General features: G+C 29.2%; 1 pseudogene; it reads left to right on the top strand.

The window, feature by feature from the left end:
- Positions 1–2,369, top strand: part of LOC113367679 — a 14,416-nt pseudogene extending 12,047 nt beyond the window's left edge.
- Positions 2,370–20,433: the final 18,064 nt, after the last annotated feature.

Below are 20,433 nucleotides of genomic sequence, written 5' to 3'. Positions count from 1 at the left end.
AAAAAATTTACTTCGAAAAAGTTAGATTTTTTGAGAAACAAAAAAAAGTTCTCTTTATTTTGGCATAGTTTGGAAATTCTGAACTTTTTTTTAAAGCAATCGTACTGCTTTAACTGCATAGAGACGAAATATAAAACGCGTAAGCGCCGCGTCGCCGTCTAACGGATAAACATTGGTACGAAACCCAAATAAAATTGTAACAAAATTGATACACATGTTTAAAATCTCTATAAAATATCTGATAATTTGATGTGCATATGTCTAATGATCATTTTTAACCGCCAAATGGCTTTTTGTTTTACTTTTTTCATTAGATCTCCGAAACCGCTAGACCTGCCTTCTCAATTCTTCATCTTGTCAATACAAGTAAAATGTTTTTTAAATTATTCAAATCGGACGCTCCGTTCTCTTAAAAACTGAGTTACCATTTTTGGCACTTTTTGCCCCGTATCTTCGGAACGGCTAGATCTGCCTTCGCCAAAAACTAATCAGCACGTCTCCTTATCAATACGAATCGAATGTTTTTTGAATTATTCAAATCGGTTGATCGGTGTTTTCGAAATCGTCGACGAAAATTTGTATCCGCACACACACACACATACATACACGCACACACACACATACATACACGCACACACACACACACATACATCAATTTTTTATAAGGCATGCCAAAATGTTCAGAAGTTAAAAATATTACAATTTGGGTGTCCAAACGGTTCAGAATGACTTAAAACGAAGGCGAGAAAATATGAAATAAGCAAATCGAATATTTTAACGAAAACATTAACTTTTCTCTCGTGAAGTAAAAAATCCGCCGTCAAATAAAACATTTATCGAATTTTTTAATCCTAGTTAACTGCGTTATATTTTGTTTTAATATGTCAATCAATTTTATATTTGACAAATGCATTATCTAGTGTGAACAAGTTTGAAATTAAAAATACAGCACAATAATGTTTCCATCGAAGTTCAAGTCGATCACTTACAAAACGTGCTGCCTTGTGGGCGTAAGAAAGAATTTATATTACACTTATGTGAATGAGCCAGCTCAGGCAATCGAGGGAAGGAGTCCAAAATGCTGCACAGCCGAGGAGGCTGTCAAGTGCATCAAATCAGAAGACTTAGTGTTTGTTCAAGGAGCAGCCGCAACCCCTAACATGCTGCTGGCTGCAATGACAAAACACGGTAAAGATAATTGTTTGAAAAATATTAAGGTTGTTCATATGCATACAGAAGGACCTGCCTTGTATTGCAACAAAGACTGCGAGGGGATATTTAGATGTATATCTTTGTTTATGGCGGCGAATGTTAGGAAAGCAGTTGCAGAAGGTCGCGCAGATTCCTTGCCGATATTTTTGTCCGATATACCAGCGTTGTTCAAGAGAGAGATACTCAAACCAAATGTGTCTTTAATCCATGTATCGCCGCCTGATAATCACGGGTTTTGCAGTTTGGGCACGAGTGTTGATTGCGTAAGGGCAGCCGTGCAGGCTTCCAAGTTTATAATTGCGCAAATTAACGAAAATATGCCGAGGACTTTTGGGGATTCCATAATTCATCAGAGCCACATCGATTGTGCGGTGCCTTGTAACGATCCTTTGCCAGTACACGGTGGCGGTAAGCCCAGCGAAGTGGAGACCAAAATTGGTGAGTTCATCGCCAATAACTTGGTAGACGATGGTTCGACTTTGCAAATGGGCATAGGCAATATCCCGGATGCAGTTCTGGCTCGATTGGGGAACCATAAAAATCTGGGGATACACTCAGAAATGTTTGCTGATGGTATTGTGAAACTAGCCAAGTGCGGTGTGATAACCAATACCAAAAAACCGTTTCACAAAGGGCGTACCGTCGGAAGCTTCCTGGTCGGTACCAAAGACTTATACGACTTTGTGCACAACAATCCATCCGTGGAAATGCTTCGAGTCAACTACGTCAATTCCACCAAAGTAATAGCCACCAACCCTAAGATGACAGCCATCAACTCCGCCATCGAAGTCGATCTAACCGGACAAGTAGTGGCCGACTCGATAGGAACCAGGATGTACTCCGGATTCGGTGGCCAAGTCGATTTCATAAGAGGCGCATCCGAAGGCTTAGATCGCAAAGGCAAGCCTATAATAGCTTTACCAGCAATCACCAAACGTAAGGAATCCAAAATCGTGCCTTTGATCAAACCTGGTGCCGGAGTGGTGACCACGAGGGGACACGTGGATTACGTGGTGACGGAATTTGGAATCGCAAATTTGTTTGGAAAAACTTTGCTGCAGAGGGCTTTTGCCTTGATTCAGATTGCACATCCGGATCACAGGGAAAAACTGGAGAAGGCTGCATTCGACAGGTTTAAGGCTATGCCCCATAAGTAGAGGGTAATGGAAATAGTGGTAAAGGAAAAGATAAATGAAAATTTATCTTTTGTTTAATGTGACAAGTTTGTTGTGAGTGTTTTTTAATAATTTTTGTTTTGTACAATGATAGATAAGTGTACTCGCATAAATGAAGTTAGATTAAAATAAAAGATGACTATTTGTCTAAAATTTCGTAGTAAATGTATAAAGTTATCATTAGAAGTAAATTGAAAGAAACTCTAGTAAAGGGGCGTCCATTAATCACTTGATCGAATTTTTAAGAATTTTTGGACCTCTTTGGTGATACGTGGTAATATTTAAAATTACCCCACCAAACACCGCGAAAAAATAGTAATTTTTTTTATCTCTTTAATTTTTAACTTCCCGTAGGGTAGTTATAGTAATGAGCCGAAAGTCGAAATCGAAATTTTTTACATTTCTCGACGTTTTGAAGGTTTCTGAACATTTTGGCATACCTCAGAAAAAATGGATGAGAATGGGGATGGAAATTTGTGTTTTGTATGTCCGCTTTTTTTATCCACGTTTTCGGGCGCACGGATCAACCGATTTGAATGGTTTAAAAAACATTCGATTCCTATTGATAAGGAAATGTGCTGATTAGTTTTTGGCAAAGGCAGGTCCAGCCGTTACGGAGATATGGAGCAAAGAGTGCAGAAAATAGACATCGATTTATATGAATCAAAAAACATTCAGTTCGTAATGACGGGGAAATAATGGTTATTAGTATTTGGCAAAAGTAGGACCAGCGGTTTCGGAGATACAGAGCTAAATGTTAAAAAAATTGTAGTTTTTGAGAGATCTATAAGCGTCCGATTTAAATGATTCAAAGAACTTTCTGCTTGTTTCAACAAACTAATTGCTTTTGGGAAAAAATGTTTGTTTCTAATTTTTTTTTTCAAAAAATATTTTTGTAATTTTGGATCAAAAATTCAAAAAAATTCCCAGGCTAAGCACAGTCTAAGCGCCACTTGGTGCAAATGTTTACCCAAGTACGTTTAGACTGTTTCTTTAAGAGAGCGCTTTTCCAATTTTGTGAAAACTATTGAAAAATGTGAAAATGCCGCTAAGCTAAGCACAGTATAAGTGAAAGTGTGGCACAGAATTATTAACTTCCCGTAGGGTAAGTTATTGTAATGGGCCGAAAATCGGAATTGAAAATTTTTACATTTCTCCACGTTTTGAAGGTTTCTGAACATTTTGGCATACCTCAGAAAAAATGGATGTGTGTGTGTGTGTGTGTGTGTGTGTGTATGTGTGTGTGTATGTATGTATGTGTGGATACAAATTTCCAGTCACGTTTTAGGGCGCACGGATCAACCGATTTGAATGGTTCAAAAAACATTCGATTCCTATTGATAGGGAAAAGAGCTGATTAGTTTTTGGCAAAGGCAGGTCCAGCCATTTCGGAGATACGGAGCAAAGAGTGCGGAAAATAGAAATCGAATTTTTGAGAGAACGGAGTATCCGATTCTAATGATCTAAAAAACATTCAATTAGTAATGATTGGGAGAAGTGTTTATTAGTTTTTGGCAAAGGCAGGCCCAGCCATTTCGAAGATACGGAGCTAAATATGTAAAAAATGGCAGTTTTTGAGAGAACTAAGCGTCCGATTTGAATGATTCAAAAAACTTTCTGCTTGTCTTAACAAAATAATTGATTTTGGAAAAAAAAATTTTTTTTTTTTTTTTAGTTTTTTGTTGAAACAAATAATTTCAACTTTGCAATTCAGTTTATATAATTCTTATAAATATTAGACAATGTTACAATATTTATAATAATCTATTTGAAAACATTCAGTATTCCTCGAACATTTCGTTACGGTACGGGAAGTTCCAGCAATTTGCCTTAAGGCACGATGCCACCCACCCCACTAGTTTGCAAATGCGTTTAGACTGTGACTATACGAGAGCACTTTTTCAATTTTGTGTAAATTAGGCAACTATTTTTTTTTTAAATTGAATTCGAAATGAAATGACGATTGTTAATGATCTGGAGATAAATTGATTTATTTATGATTTACATTTGATTTGCTCAGATACAACGAACAAGTTAGCAAAAATAATGAAAGTTACAGTATTTGTAATAATATATTTGAGAACGTTTAAAATTTCTCGAATATCTTTTTACGGTACGGGAATTTCCAGCAATTTGCCTTAAGGCACGATGCCATACACTACTAGTTTTTAGTTTTATTATAGTGGTCATTCTGTGTATCAACAAGTGTCATGGCCGACATTAGTGTCATCGCAAAATGCGGTTAAAGTTGTTTGGATTTTTATTCAGTTTTTAGTGTTTATTTCAGAGTGTCATGAGTGTTAAATAGTGGAAAATAATACTATATTATAATAAAATTAGTTTACAATAAAAATAGTTCTTTTAAACGTTTTGTGTTAGTAAAAAAGTTGTGAAATGTTGAACGTAACCTATATGCAAGTGCCGACTGTGGTTTTGACAGGACAGGATAATGGTTTGCAGAAAAGGTAGGATTTTTTAATTGTATGTTATATTTTACTGTCTAAAGTATTTACATATGTATTTTATTCTTTACAAATGTATATTAAAAAACGTTTTTTTTTTTTTTTTTTATTATTATTTTATTGGCTTTATAAACTGGTACATTAGCCATATACTAAATTACATAATATCTACGCTATCTCTTACATATATATCATTGTTTTATGTATATTGCATTTATAATTTTATATTATTACATTTGATGTAAATATAAAGAGCTCCATATAATCTTGTATCTGTCATCACTGTTATAAAATTAATTGGAAGGGAGATTTTTTGTTTAATTATTTCCTCCCATCATCCTCCCAACGTTATATCACAACTAAACTGAAATGATTTGTGTCATGTCAAATATTGTTTTTAATGGCGTAGTCCTTGCGTTGTACTTTACAACGATCACAACATTCATTTTGTTGTTCATTTGCTATAATTGCAAAATTCTATAATTAATTTTTTTAAATGCCATTATATTACAGTTTTCCATATGCAATTTAATTATCATTTTCTTATTAGTTTAAAACTTATCAAAGCTTTCTCTTATCAATTTTGCTCTTATCAAATCTTACTCTAATAAAATCTTACACACCATCAAATAATATTTTTACTCTTATCAAATTTTATTCTATAAGAATTAATTGTAGATCTAGTAAAAGCAGTATTGGGCAATAAAATCCTATATTTGTTAGCAAAAGATCTTAATTTTTGGGATTTTATAACATATTTGTCTTAATCTCGTTTTATTATAAATTATAGTTTTATATGTGCGATTTAATTTTTTTGCATTGCTATAATTAATTCAAATTAGATATGGATTTATATTTATATTATCATTAAGCTTATCCTCACTTTGTGATATTGACAAAATGGTGATATGATGGTGATAATCAAATATTTAGCACAAAGTTTTGTCGTTCTTTCTAATTAAGGTTGAAAGTGAAAATGATTGAATTTTGCATATATGAGAAGATTTAATAAAACTTCATAAATTTGTATTGCTTATCAAAATTGTACCTTTGTTTTTGGCTTTTCGTTATTTAACTCTTTCACGAATTTAACATAAAGATTACTTTTTTCTTAAAAAATCCTGAACTCGAGCTATAACTAGTTGTAAGTGGTATTTTATCTTAAGGAAAGTTGCACGAATTTTCAAATATATGCAAATGATGGACTTATTTATCCAAATAAATTCATTAACTAGTGGTGTATGGCATTGTGCCTTAAGGCAAATTGCTGGAGCTTCCCGTACCGTAATGGAATGTTCGAGGAATATTAAATGTATTCAAATAGATTATTATAAATACTATAACTTAAAATACATGTTTACAGAAAAGTGTATAAACATAACATAATCAATCGAATTTAAAATGAAGGACATTGTCTAATATTTATAAGAATTTTAACTATTCAAATCGGTTGATCCGTGCGCCCGAAAACGTGGACGAAAAATTGTATCCATACATACACACACACATCCATTTTTTCTGAGGTATGCCAAAATGTTCAGAAACCTTCGAAACGTGAAGAAATGTCAAAATTTTCAATTTAGATTTTCGGCCCATTACTATAACTACCCTACGGGAAGTTAATTATAAATTCTATATTTATATAATAGCATTAAAAATATGTATAATATTTAAAAACAATAATGTAATTAAAGTTATATTTCAAATATGTTATTATGTAAACTTCATGTTATTAATATCAACATACATTCATTGACTGCTTGTATATTTTTACTTTTTCGCTGGCGATATAATCAAATTCTTTGAACAGCTGTAATATCTGTCTTGCCTAAAAAATATTTTTCATTTTAATAACTTCAAAGATTTATAGAAACTACGAATAATATAGAAATAATTTTTAATCAATAAACTTACGTTTAGTACACGGCACAAATGTTTAATTTGTTTTATAATTTTTAAGGAACAGGGTAAAATATTTTTCTGATTCAAGCATTTCTTTATTAAATCAAGATTTATACATCGATGTAACTTTAAAATGTTTATTTCTTTGTTGATATCGGTGCGCATACAACGACCGATCTCTATTCACATACACGACGACTAATCGCAGTCGACCCGTATAGAAATGATATCATTGAGAGCGAATCGACTCTCATCTTATTTTATCTGCCGTAACGCACTTCCGTTGCATTGATACGGATTTACACCCTAGTCGCGCCTAAAGAAGTTTTACTTCTAAAATACGTTTTTGGGTGAACGCTTATTGTTAGTATTACAATTGAAAGATTTTCTACAAATGAAGACCACATTCTTGCACAGTTACAATTTGATTGAAATATTGCGGGTCAACAAGTATATATATACATATATACACACACACACACATATATATATATATATATATATATATATATAAATTGTACTGAATTCAATCGTTCAGGACATCAGAACATCATCTCTTCGTTTGTGCGGAAATGACTAGTCTTTTAGTTGAAAAACAACAAACGTGTCTGAATTTAATTCGTAGGTTAGGTAGGGGTGTGTATATTATTATTATTTTAGTTGTTACCACAATCGGGCGAATATTATGCAGCGTGCAGCTGTGTGTTAAATTGCGGAACAAGTGAGAGGGTAGGTTTTGGGGTTGGGGCCCTTTCGAGCCCATGATAAAGGGCCGCCGCACCGCGGTTCATCAGTTCGTCAGAAAACGGTCACGCTTCATAGGAGTTCAATTTAAAGTTGCACCATTGCACTATTGTCTGGATTTCCCCCAATATCAGGATTTTGATAAACTTATAATGACTAGGTGTGAATAGGAATAAATTGTCATAGGCAGATATTATGTATTTGTCGGAGTCAAACGTAACTAGTAGTGTATGGCATTATTACATTATATATTCGAGGAAAATCTATCAGTAATTAATAAAAATTGATCAATAATTAACAACAATTGTTTTATACACTTTCAAATAGATAATAATAATCACTATACATTTATCGTTCATAAAGTATACAGTGAGGAACTTATCGCTCAAAACACTTGAGAATGTTTACATTAGCAAGAGGTGTCGAATGAATCCATCTGAGGATATATTTCTTACGATAAGAATAATGCATTCGAAATATATACATTTTGAAACTGAATTGTAAATTTAAAATTCATATTTGAAGTATAAAACTTTGTATATTTTTCAAAATCTTGAAAATTTTTTTTTCGGAAAATTTTGAAATCAGCTTAAACCGTATGAGTGAATTTTAAAATTTAAAAATCTTGATACGGAACCCAACAAAATTGTAACAAAATTAGTACTCATTTTTAAAAACTTTATCTAATATCTGATAATTTATTGTGCATACGTTTAATGTTCATTTTTGACAACAAAATATCATTTTTTTTACTTTTTTCTTTGTATTTATGAAACCGCCAGACCTTCCTTACCTTATCAATTATTCATTTCATCAATACAAGTAAAATGTTTTTTGAATCATTCAAATCGGGTAATCTGTCCTCTCAAAAACTTAATTACCGTTTTTGGGACTTTCGGATCTGTCTTCACTAGAAACTAATTGGCACTATTCTTATCAATAGGAATCGAATGTTTTTTGACCATTCAAATCGGATGATTCGTGCTCAAGAAATTGTGAACGTGAAACATACATACATACACACACGCACACTCACATACACACATCCATTTTTTCTGAGGTATGCCAAAATGTTCAATAACCTTTAAAACGTAAAAATATGCAAAAATTTTCATTTTCAATTTTTTGCGATTGCTATAACTTACTCTACGGGAAGTTAAGAATTTTTAAAGATACACAAAAATGGTTCAGTTGATCTTCAAATCATTCCGTTCTTCTAATATCAATCCATTTTTTTAACTTTCCAAAGAAGTTATTAATATCACTAAAATATCTTTTTTTAATTTCTCGTAATGTGATAGCAACCATTATATTAAATATTTTCCTAAAAATATTTTTTATTAAAATATCAAAAATTATTCTAATTTTAATTTTATTCTTACCTAAAACTCTAAAGATCACATATACTTAAAATTTAAAAAAAAAATGCAATTGAGTTTATATGTATCTTTTAGTAATATGAGAACAGGTCTTTCATTCTAACTCCGGTTGATTAAGTTCGGTTTATCTACTTTTCATGTAAACATATATAAACGCAGTCGTCCAATTTATGGGCTCTTCTATTTTGCCTATTTGTACGTTGATACTAAATTTCCTAATTAGTAGAATCATTATTTTCAGAGTTTCAGTTTCATCGTCATTTTTTTCTGTACCATTTTTATCGTTTTTTTGTTAGAATTTAATTTGCTATTTGGTCGAATTTCTTTTTGTCTTGTAAAATGTTTTAACGTATGCACTTCTTCTTCTTGGGAAAATTATACCATTTTCTTACACAAATAACATTGTTAATAATATTGATAACACATGATTACCCTACTATGGATTAATAGTGTAGTTATTATTTTGAATATAAAGATATCAAATTGTTAGTTAGTTAAATACTATTCAGTTAGTTTTAATTATGTTATTTTCCTCTGAATGAAAGATATGATGTTAGCTGAAACCTAAGGTTATTAAACATATATGTTTATATATATATATATATATATATATATATATATATATATATATATATATAGTTCATAGTTATTTTTTTCTATTTCTATCGTCCGTCCACTCAATTAGTATGAATTGTGTGTGTAATGATGGAATGAGTACGTACATTTCATATTATTATGGAAGGGTCCCGAATGCGACCCCTTAATATGATAAATAAAATTTAAATAATGATAGAGTCATAGAGGGCACCTGTTTCCTTTCCGGGGATGCGCTTTTAACCCTTGGACACGAATATATAAATTATATATATATATATATATATATATATATATATATATATATACGATGTCCAAACATATTCCTAATGTTCCTATCAATTTTGAAAATATGCAAAATTTTCAAAAAAAAACGGTATTTTTGTTATATTTCCTTCATACACGACTAGTTCCCTTTTTTAAAAAATCGCATGTAAAATCCGAAAAGTGTTTTATAATCTCGGCGTGAAAGCGACCAGCTGCTCTTCGAGTGGCACTTCACTGTTTTTCCCTTTCGGGATGACGACGGATTAAAATTACAAAGTAAACACTTTGACACGGCGTACCACAGGGCACAGTGCGCGGGGCACCCCTTTTAAGTAAAAGACTGATACATTGATTTTACTTACACATTTATTTAAATGTAATTTTCAACGGAGAAATGGTGGAAATGATAAAATTGGGCAAGTTAATATATATATACCGCTATGCAGTTGCTCAAACAATTTGATATTTGTTTTAGTAATTTGAAACTCAATAAATACAGCTTGGGACCAACTCTGAGGTCATTAGGAAGCTGAGAATGGCATTCCATATTCGAGAACTTTGTTTAAAAACTCAACTGTGTATTTATATCATCAGTAAAACGAATCAAATCTAATGTATAAATATATATATATATATATATATATATATTTATATATATATTTGTAATATTTTTGCAGCCCGACCGTCGAATTAAAAAAAAAGATTAAAATTATATATTCCATTAAACGTTTCGACACCTGATGTGTGTCATCATTCAGTAATCTAAAAAAATATATAACATAAATGGAGTCTCTCCACTCCTTCATTACACGTGCGGGTACTACACTGCGTTGTAACCTTGATCAGTGTCCACAATGCACCGCTATCAATAACATTAAATATAGGAGAGCAATATATGCTCCTTCTATTTCTCGTTTGTTAATATAATAGTATTTTATTATTTTACACAAATTTAGTGTACAATCAATTTTACATCATAATTAATTTTTTCTGTTGTTTTTCCTGGTTTGGTATGTATAATTTCCTCCTTTTATATATTATATTCATCATCAACTGTGTATTTATGTTATATGTTTTTTTAGATTACTGAATGATGACACACATCAAGTGTCGAAACGTTTAATAGAATAACTAATTTTGTTATTTAATCTTTTTTTTAATTCGACGGTTGGGCTGCAAAAATATTACAAATATGTATCAACGTCGACAGAACTATCATATATATATATATATATATATATATATATATATATATATATATATATATATATATATGAGTAAAATAATACATGAGTCCATTACACCACGTGTGTTATAAATTATACATGTACCGAATTAATTCGAATTTTACAATTGAACGATTGAAACGATTGAATTTCGAGAGACAGGATCAAAAGGGGGCCCCTATGTCCTCGTATGTGTTATAAAAAAGTGCCAAGTTTGTTTTTTTCTAATCTTTGCAATGGTGAAGGGGGCTTAATTTAAGCCACTCGGGCGGCGACAATTCTGGCTTAAATCGACCGAGGATTAGACTCTAAAGTAGTTATTCAAACTAAGGGATGGGATATATATATATATATATATATACTAGATGACCCGACAGACGTTGTCCTGTACTCACGTCTACAATTTAAGTACCAAATTTTTTAATATCTTTTCCTTATACTTTTTAATATACTATTCAATGTCCTGTCTTTGTGATTCATTTATGGTCTTAGCATAAATAGTATAAAAAATTCACAAAAAAATAATATAGTTACTGCGGTAAAAGAACAATATCACACTTGATTTTACCACTCAACACAATTGCTTCAATAATTTAGTCTATAACTTCCATAATCTCGTACGATATATTAGTTGCTTTTAAGCAGTTATAAATTCTAAAGTACATTTTTCTTACTTAATAATTTAATTAACATTATTGTTTATGTTCATATCTTAGGTGAATTAATTTGTAAAATCTAGTTTATATGAACACTCTTTAATCTAAGATCATAAACTTGCTAAATATTTCATATATAATGAAATTTTGACATACGAAACAAAATTCTAAAACATTTTTTTAATAAGTAGAAATATTTTTTTGTATTTTTAAATAATTTAGTAAAGTAACGCAAACTGCGAAATGCATAAGTTTAAAAAATAATGTAAATGCAATTTTGAACTTGTTGCGTTATTTATTAAACTGAATTATATAATTTCATCTGTAAAACCATATACTGTTGACTGTATCTAATATTATTTTAATTTTTGGCACATCTGAGCTGCTTTTCGGCTATAATAATGTAGATATTACATTATATTCCAATATTATCTAGGCTCATAATTTCAGTCAAATTCAAATTTCAAGTGAATTGATATTTCTAGCAGATGACAGTTGAAATGTTTTCAATATCAAACAATAATAAGTGTTTTTTTGTAATTTCTGCCATTTATTTCTACAATATTACTATAGTTTCATAGTTCGTTAAATTTAAAGAATTTCCTTTGACAAATTCTAAAAAGAATTATCAAAATCCGAATAACCGTTTACGAGAAGTATCAGATCATACACCCGCAAAGAAGAATTTGAAATATAAGATATATCTTATATTTAAAATTCTTCTAAGATATATCTTATATTTAAAATTCTTCTATACGGGTGTATGATTTGATACTTCTCCTGAACGGTTATTCAGATTTTGATAAATCTTTGCTAATTTTTTTATATTAACATGCGAGTAAATAATAAAATATTTCAAATTTTTCTTTTCCGTTCATTATTGATAAGTCCTTCTGGGGCCAAGTCTGTGATAAAATAAGACTATGTGATAAAATAAACTAACTAAATTTTAACTAATATAAATAGTTTCATAATTTTTTTTTGTATTTATTAACTTTCCGTAGAGTAAGTTATAGTTAACTTACTCTACTACTAAATAGCAAAATAAACAAAAATGTGTGTGTGTGTGCGGATACATATTTTCGTCGACGATTTCGGAAACACGGATAAAGCGATTTTAATTATTCAAAACGCCACACTAGTTTTGCAAAATGATCACTAAAGTCTAGACAATTTGCAATAAATTTTTCTTACTATTTCTTTTAACTCTATTATCTTACGATTAGAAACTAATTTTTTATTATTAAATATTTTTTCATGAGTATGATTCTCTCGTCAATTTTCATAGGTATCTACTATATTACTTTGCGTGATTTATTACCATGTATACATAATTCATACGGTACACGTGTTCCGAGTTAATTACAGTTATCATTTTTGTGTAGTTTGATAAAAATTTAATAATATACTCACTATGAAGGGAACATGAATCGGGTGCACCTGCAGAAATAACCTATGAAGGGACATGTAAAATGACATTGTCAATCGTTGTCGATTTATTTGAATATCATTTATTTTATATTCATTTATATGGGTTTATATAAATTTTATATTTTTGCGTTCGATATAAAATTAATGCAAAAGAATTGAAAAAAGCAGAAGTCCGAAAAAATAAAGATAATTCCCGAGCTTTTATATTCGACTATACAAAGTGTAAAGCGATTTGTTCGTGTAGGTGGGCGAAGACAGGTGTAGATTTTCCCAGAGTCTCCTGTGTTTAACATCCCCAATAAAGATGGTCGTGTCTTTTTGCCCCCCAATATATATATATATATATATATATATATATATATATAATTGTGTATTGATCGTTTAGGGAAGGATGCTCTCTGATCTGTGGAAATTCTGGGGGCGTGGACGACATGATTTTCCATGTTGGGGGAGGTGCCTATGTCAGCACGAATTCCACTATATATATATATATATATATATATATACATACATATATATATATATATATATATATATATTTATAGTCAATAGATAAGTCCTGGATTTTATTATTTTGATTGTTTCTTTTCCGAACGGCGTTTCGGAACTAGATACGTTCCATCGTCAGGTTTATTCTGTAATAATTTAAATATCCATATCACTAATATTTTTTGTTAAAAACACTCGTTTTTTTCCGAGAAAATTTGTAAATGTTTTTGACTTCACAAGACTTTGTAACACACTGTAATCAAGTTCTGTTGGCCAGATGTAGGCAATATTAGGCAAAAATAATTTTTGTATGTAGGTGTGTATATGTATGTGCATGTATATATACATAATAGTATTTCTCAGCAATACTATTCCCATTTTTTGTAAATTACCAATACAAGAGCCATAAAAAATTAGTAGAAATTGAAGTCTTTCAAACGGTATTGAACAAATTCAGAAAGGACCTTGGTTTTTTTACAATATTATTTTGTTTTTTTTTCACTCAAAATAATTGCTCCAAATGTTGCCTATGATTTTTATAATCTTGTATCATATTTTAACTGGTTTTTAGTAATTATAATATCTAAATTACATTTTTCTTAGTAATAATTTATTATACATTATTACCAGGGGTCCTCAGCGCCCGCAAGCCATTTTTTTCTAGCGTCCCACCCCCCCTATTATTTTGCCTATTTTAACAGTTTATTATTAAAATTATTATTATTAATTAATATTTGGCTTTTCAAATATTTTACTTATTTATTTTGGCCATTTTATGTAATTTATTCTGTTGAGAAAATCATAGAGAGCAAAAAAAGCCTTTCATGTCATTCATCATTCAATCTGCCATACATATACTAGTATATATTATTCTAATTTCTAGCACATCTCAGCTGCTTTTTGGCAATAATAATGTAGACATTTCATTACATTTTTCTTATTCACAATTATGAATTTATTATACATATTTTAATATTGTCTAGACTCAAAAGTAAATTGAAATTTTTGGCAGATGATAATTCTCATTTGTTTTCAATGCCAAACAATGTCTCAAATATTTTCAATGTCAAACGATGACATGTCGTTTATTGCAATGTTTTGTATTTATTTGTACAATATTACTATATTTTAATAATCACATACATCCTTAAAAATTCTTTTAATAAACTTCAGAAAGATTTATCAAAATCCGGATAATCGTTTAGGATGAGTATATTTACATACATCATTACAGAAGAATTTTTATATATATATATATATATATATATATATATATATATAAGATGATTCTGACACATATATTAACAAATTCTAATAATCGGGCATTGGCATCAATGAAAAAACTTAAAATTACCTATTTGTAATGAATCTAAGTACTACAAGTACTTGACTGTGCAATATTTTCATGTGACAAAAAATTTTGAAACAGCAATATGAAGTGTAGTCCAAAAATTCTAACCGATAACTCTTATCTCTTAAATCTAATTAATTTTATAACTAGTCATAGACGTACGTACTTTTTAAATAAAATTAACAATCCCATAGTACATAACAATTTACTTGTCTCAATTTTTTCACTCTGGTGTAATATGTCTGCCATACATTAAAAAACTGTATGTTCTTTGGAAAAAACTTTTTGCAAATCAGGACTCCGACTTGTAAACAATTTTAGTACAACGACTAGTACTATTTTTACCAAAACAAAAGCCCCTTTTAATATCGAACGACTTAGAAATCTCGTCTATCAAATTAATTGTCTAGATTGTAATTTAATTTACATAGGAGAAACAAGCCAGAACTTAATGAAACGTTTACAACAACAAAAAAAAAACAATTAAATAAATCCAAGGCAATTTAAAACTATGATTGCAGAACATATTTATACTTTAAAACACAATATGGACTTTTCTAACCCGATTGTACTACAATTCGAACAAAATTTATTCGAACGAAGAATTATAGAAGAATCTTTTTTAACTATTTACAGCAATAAAACAATAAATAAACGGAATGAACTTAACACGCTGTGAGACTCAAATTTCTTTTACTTAGATAGCATTTCCAAATTTCTCACAAAACAATAAAAATATAATAATAAAATAACTCACAATTAGTTCCACACATGTTAAAAATTAGTAAAAAAAAAATGTTTAAATGTTTGCATTGTGTCTACCAATTATTTATCAATTGATAGTCCTTAATACAGTTACAAATTTTGTTTTTGCAACATTACTAGTCGTAATTAAATCTTTACAAAAAACTATTTGTCTTTTATTTTTGTACTGAATTTGGAAAAGAAACATTAATATCTATCAGAATTTCATTATTTTTAATTTACTGTTAAAATAAAACAACCCATTTAAATTCATCACATTCAATATATATTATTAATATTTATATTTTCTATATTTACATATACATCACATTTATTTTATATTTCATACTGATATGACTTTTACATATTATATTAGTTTACACGTATAATAATTATTATATAGTGATATGGTATAACTATCATATGGAATATTACAATTATTATTATAAAAATGTAATATTTGTAATTGATATATTTAAGACTAGATAGTTTTCACAGGTAATGTTAATACACACTTTGGTATTAAAGTTAAATCTGATGACTAGTTTAGATTTTGATTAGATTTTATTCAATAGTTTTATTTTTGGTTAGATTCGATTTTCTAGGAAACTTTTGTTGTATCGAAATATTCTTTGATTTTTTTTGGCGGATAATCGACATTCTTATTTTTGCAACAAATATATTTTTCTTGAAGTGTCTGATCTTATGATAAAATAAATTTGTCTATCGAATCTTCTATATAATTGATAATTGGAGTAATAATATATAGTATATTTATATATGTATATTAGAAATTAATCGTCACCTTGTATATTTTATCTTTGTTTTTATATTTTATCTCACCTCATCTCGTAATTTTTATATTTTATTTCTCATTTCTAGTTCCGTAGGGTAGTTATAGTAATGGGCCGAAATTTGTTTCTAATTTTTTTTCAAATTTTTTTTTTGGATTAAAAATTCAAAAAATTATCCAGGCTAAGCACAGTCTAAGCGCCACTCTGGTGAAAACATTGATTTTTGATTTACATTTGATTTGCTCAGATATAACAAGATAGCAAAAATAATGAAAGTTACAGTATTTGTAATAACATATTTGAAAACGTTTAAAATTTCTCGAATATTTCTTTACGGTACGGGATGTTTTCGCAATTTGCCTTAAGGCACGATGCCATACACCTCTAGTTATATATTTATTTTGCATTTTATTTCCCATATATATATTTATACACCTTTGTCATTTTTTCTGTATGTTTCGATTACTCTTTCTATATATTTCAAGCCTTATGTCTTTATATTTGTAAATATTTATAATTTTTTGTATATATTTCATTATTCAAGTCATTTTTATATATTTCGTCCCTTGTCAACTTTTTCTGGTTTTACAATTTTTTCATTAATTTATTCTGTAATTTATGGCCTTTTATTTTTTGTATATTTAGCCTTCAAGTTCATCTTTTTAAATAATTCATACGTTATCTTTAATACTTTTATATTTAAAACTTTAACTTCAATATTTTATAAACATTTTTTGGATTTAAGTTATTTTATCGTTCGTCTTCCAGATATACCTTGAAATTTTTTGTATATTGACCCTGATTTTTAGACTTTTTACGTTTTTCATTCTTGGTAATTTGATTTCTTAATTTCTTGATAAATAATGTTATTTTTTTGGTGAATGATGAAACACATTTGGTCTCAAAACGTATAAACTAGAATAAATATTTCTTCCACACTTTGGCTTTTTTCAATGTTGACCAGAAAAAAACTCTAGTATATTTTTCACCAATTTTATAAATATTTTTTGGATTTTAGGTTATTTTATCGTTTGTCTTCCAAGTATACACTTTGAAATTTTTTGTATATTGATCCTGATTTTCAGACTTTTTACGTTTTTCATTTTTAATAATTTTGTATTGAATAATGTTATTTTTTTGGTGATTGACGAAACACATTTGGTCTCGAAACGTATAAACTAGAGTAAATATTTCTTCGACACTTTGGCTTTTTTCAATGTTGACCAAAAAAAACTTTAGTATATTTTTCACCAAATTTCTACTTTTTCTATAAACCTGGTATAATAATAGTATTTGATTTTTTTTATATTTGCCTTCAATTCTCAAATTTTTACAAGAATCCTCTCTCATCTTTTATATTTCATTTTTTTTCCCTCACAAATCTTTATCTTATCCTTAATACTTTTATATTTTAATCTTTAACTTCAATATTTTATAAATATTGTTTGGATTTTATGTTATTTTATCGTTCGTCTTCCAAGTATACACCTTGAAATTTTTTGTATATTGACCCTGATTTTCAGACTTTTTACGTTTTTCATTCTTGGTAATTTGTTTTCTTAATTTCTTGATAAATAATGTTATTTTTTTGATGAATGAAGAAACACATTTGGTCTCGAAACGTATAAACTAGAATAAATATTTCTTCGACACTTTGGCTGTTTTCAATGTTGACCAAAAAAAACTCAAGTATATTTTTCACCAAATTTCTACTTTTTCTCTAAATCTGATATTTGATTTTTCCTATAATGGCCTTCAAATCTCAAATTTTTACACGACTCCCATCTCATCTTTTATATTTCATTTTTCTTCCCTTACAAATCGTCCAAATTCAAAATAGTCTGTCCACTTTCCAAATCGCACTCGAATCTTTGTTGCTGTTGATGTTGAATATTATCATTAGTGTTGATGAGTTGTGGTTGATTAGGACTTGTTGTTTGATTTGGGGCACTTTTAGGGTCCTCTGGTCTCCAAAGGCGTGCGTAAAGGGTGCCCCTTTCGGAGACCCTGTCGCCTCTTCGGTGCCAAGACAGGGAGTGGCCCCAGCAACCCGAATTCCTACCTGGAAATAGAAAGATAAGGGTTAAATTAGTAAAAAATGATAAAGTAATTTATTGAATGAAGATTAAGGGAGATTCTTATGAGATTCACATTTAAATTATGAGATTCCAATTAGGTCTGAATACAGTGAAGGTGGAGTTTTAGAGTTTTGAGTTGTAAATTCAAAAAGTTGTTTTTGGGCAAAATATACATTGACTAAAATTGTTTCCTCTATTATTTTAAAATAATAATTAATCGGTATGAATGTGGAATAGTTATATTCTTATAAGATTCATATTGAAGTCTTAAAAGATTCTAATTGTGCAAACTGCATAGGTGAATCTTTGGAGTTTATATTTACACAATTTAAAAAGTCGTTTTTATATTGATACAAATGGCACAATGAAGATCCACTATAATCTTTTCCTTTATTATTTGATGTTGCACATTCGAAAATTTTATATAAGTATATACTAGCTGGCCCGGCAAACGTTGTTTTGCTAAGTAATGTATATTCTAAACAATTTCTAGAGAATCAAGAATATTAATACTTTAAGCGTATAAGGATGTGTTGTTTGAATGCTACATACAATGAGGTATTATGAAAACAATAAACCCCATTAGTTTGTCTGTATTTTGTCAATACAATCAAACTGGAAGTTTTATACACTTTCTATAGAAAACATAGTATAATCCATCCAAGTCTTTTTTCAAGTTTTTCAGATTTTTTTGTATTCTGGATTTTGTGTTTAAGTGTAAATAATACTCTACTGAGCTTATACAAAATTTTCAAATTTCTGCGAGGAGAATTAGAAAATGAATTAATTATCTCTTCTTTGACCTGCTTTTTGAAAAGTCCGAAGTATTTTTTATTTTATTATTTTTTTTTTTGAAAATTGGCTTTATTTGACTTAAATACATACATTGATTTTTACATAAAGATACAAATTGTATACACCTATTCTGGGAATATCATTATACTATCATAATTTAATATTGTTAATGAAAATGAAAATAGCTATTAATAATGAAAAGAGCTATTAAAAACCTACTGCCATCAAGTGTTCTTACAACTAGTTAACAAAAGATAATAAAAATATATATTCACAACTAAATAACAATGTACAAACTATACTAAGTTATAAGAAATTTATAAAATTTGTTCAGTTATATTTGCTATGGTCATATTTACATGTGTTCTACAATTAGATTGAAAATTATTATTAAGCTTTGTAATGTATTCTGTTACATATGGAATATTTCGATGAATTAAAGTAAATTTAACAAAAAGTATATATGTAGAGCAGGGCGAGGCGCAAAAGTCCAATTTGACTTTGAGCAAATATTAATTATATTATAAAAATCAAACCAATTATATCACAACAAATAACACATTTCAAACGAACAATTATCTGACTAAGTTCAGTAAACTGCCTCTAAAAAAAACTTCACTAAAACTTCATCATTGTAAAAATGTGCTTTTATGCTGTTTTTCAAAAATATGTTATCTATACCTTTTTACCCATAGACGGGGTAACTTGGAATGGCCAGGTGGCAAACAGGTTTAATGTTTAATTTTACTTTTAAATGCATTTTTCAAAATAATTACTTTTTTAACTAATGCTAAAAATCTACCAAAAAATTGATTTGCAAAAAAAGAGTGCTACAACGCCAAAAAATGCATTTTCATATTAACATTTCAAAAAAGTTGATATTTTGAATTTCTAGTAACACTTGCGGCCCGTTTAACTACGATTTAATTATAATTAAATAATATTCACGTAAGGCATCCTATCAAACGTAATTGAATATCATCTGTCAAAAACGTTTGACATTTGACGTATTAGCCACCGTTCATTGTTTTATTTAACTTATGCTTCTACAAAAAATTTTAAATTAAAAATGTAAAGTTTATGTGCGATTTTGAAATAATATCTCACCTTTTCGACCATCTCTGGAGTGGCACA

This window comes from Ctenocephalides felis, unplaced genomic scaffold, assembly GCF_003426905.1.
Source record: "Ctenocephalides felis isolate EL2017-DRISC unplaced genomic scaffold, ASM342690v1 CF-g0.4_SCAFFOLD_01170, whole genome shotgun sequence".
In the NCBI taxonomy this organism is placed as follows: Eukaryota; Metazoa; Arthropoda; class Insecta; order Siphonaptera; family Pulicidae; genus Ctenocephalides; species Ctenocephalides felis.
Note: the sequence above shows the minus strand (reverse complement) of the source record. Positions and strands in the feature narration are given on the sequence as shown.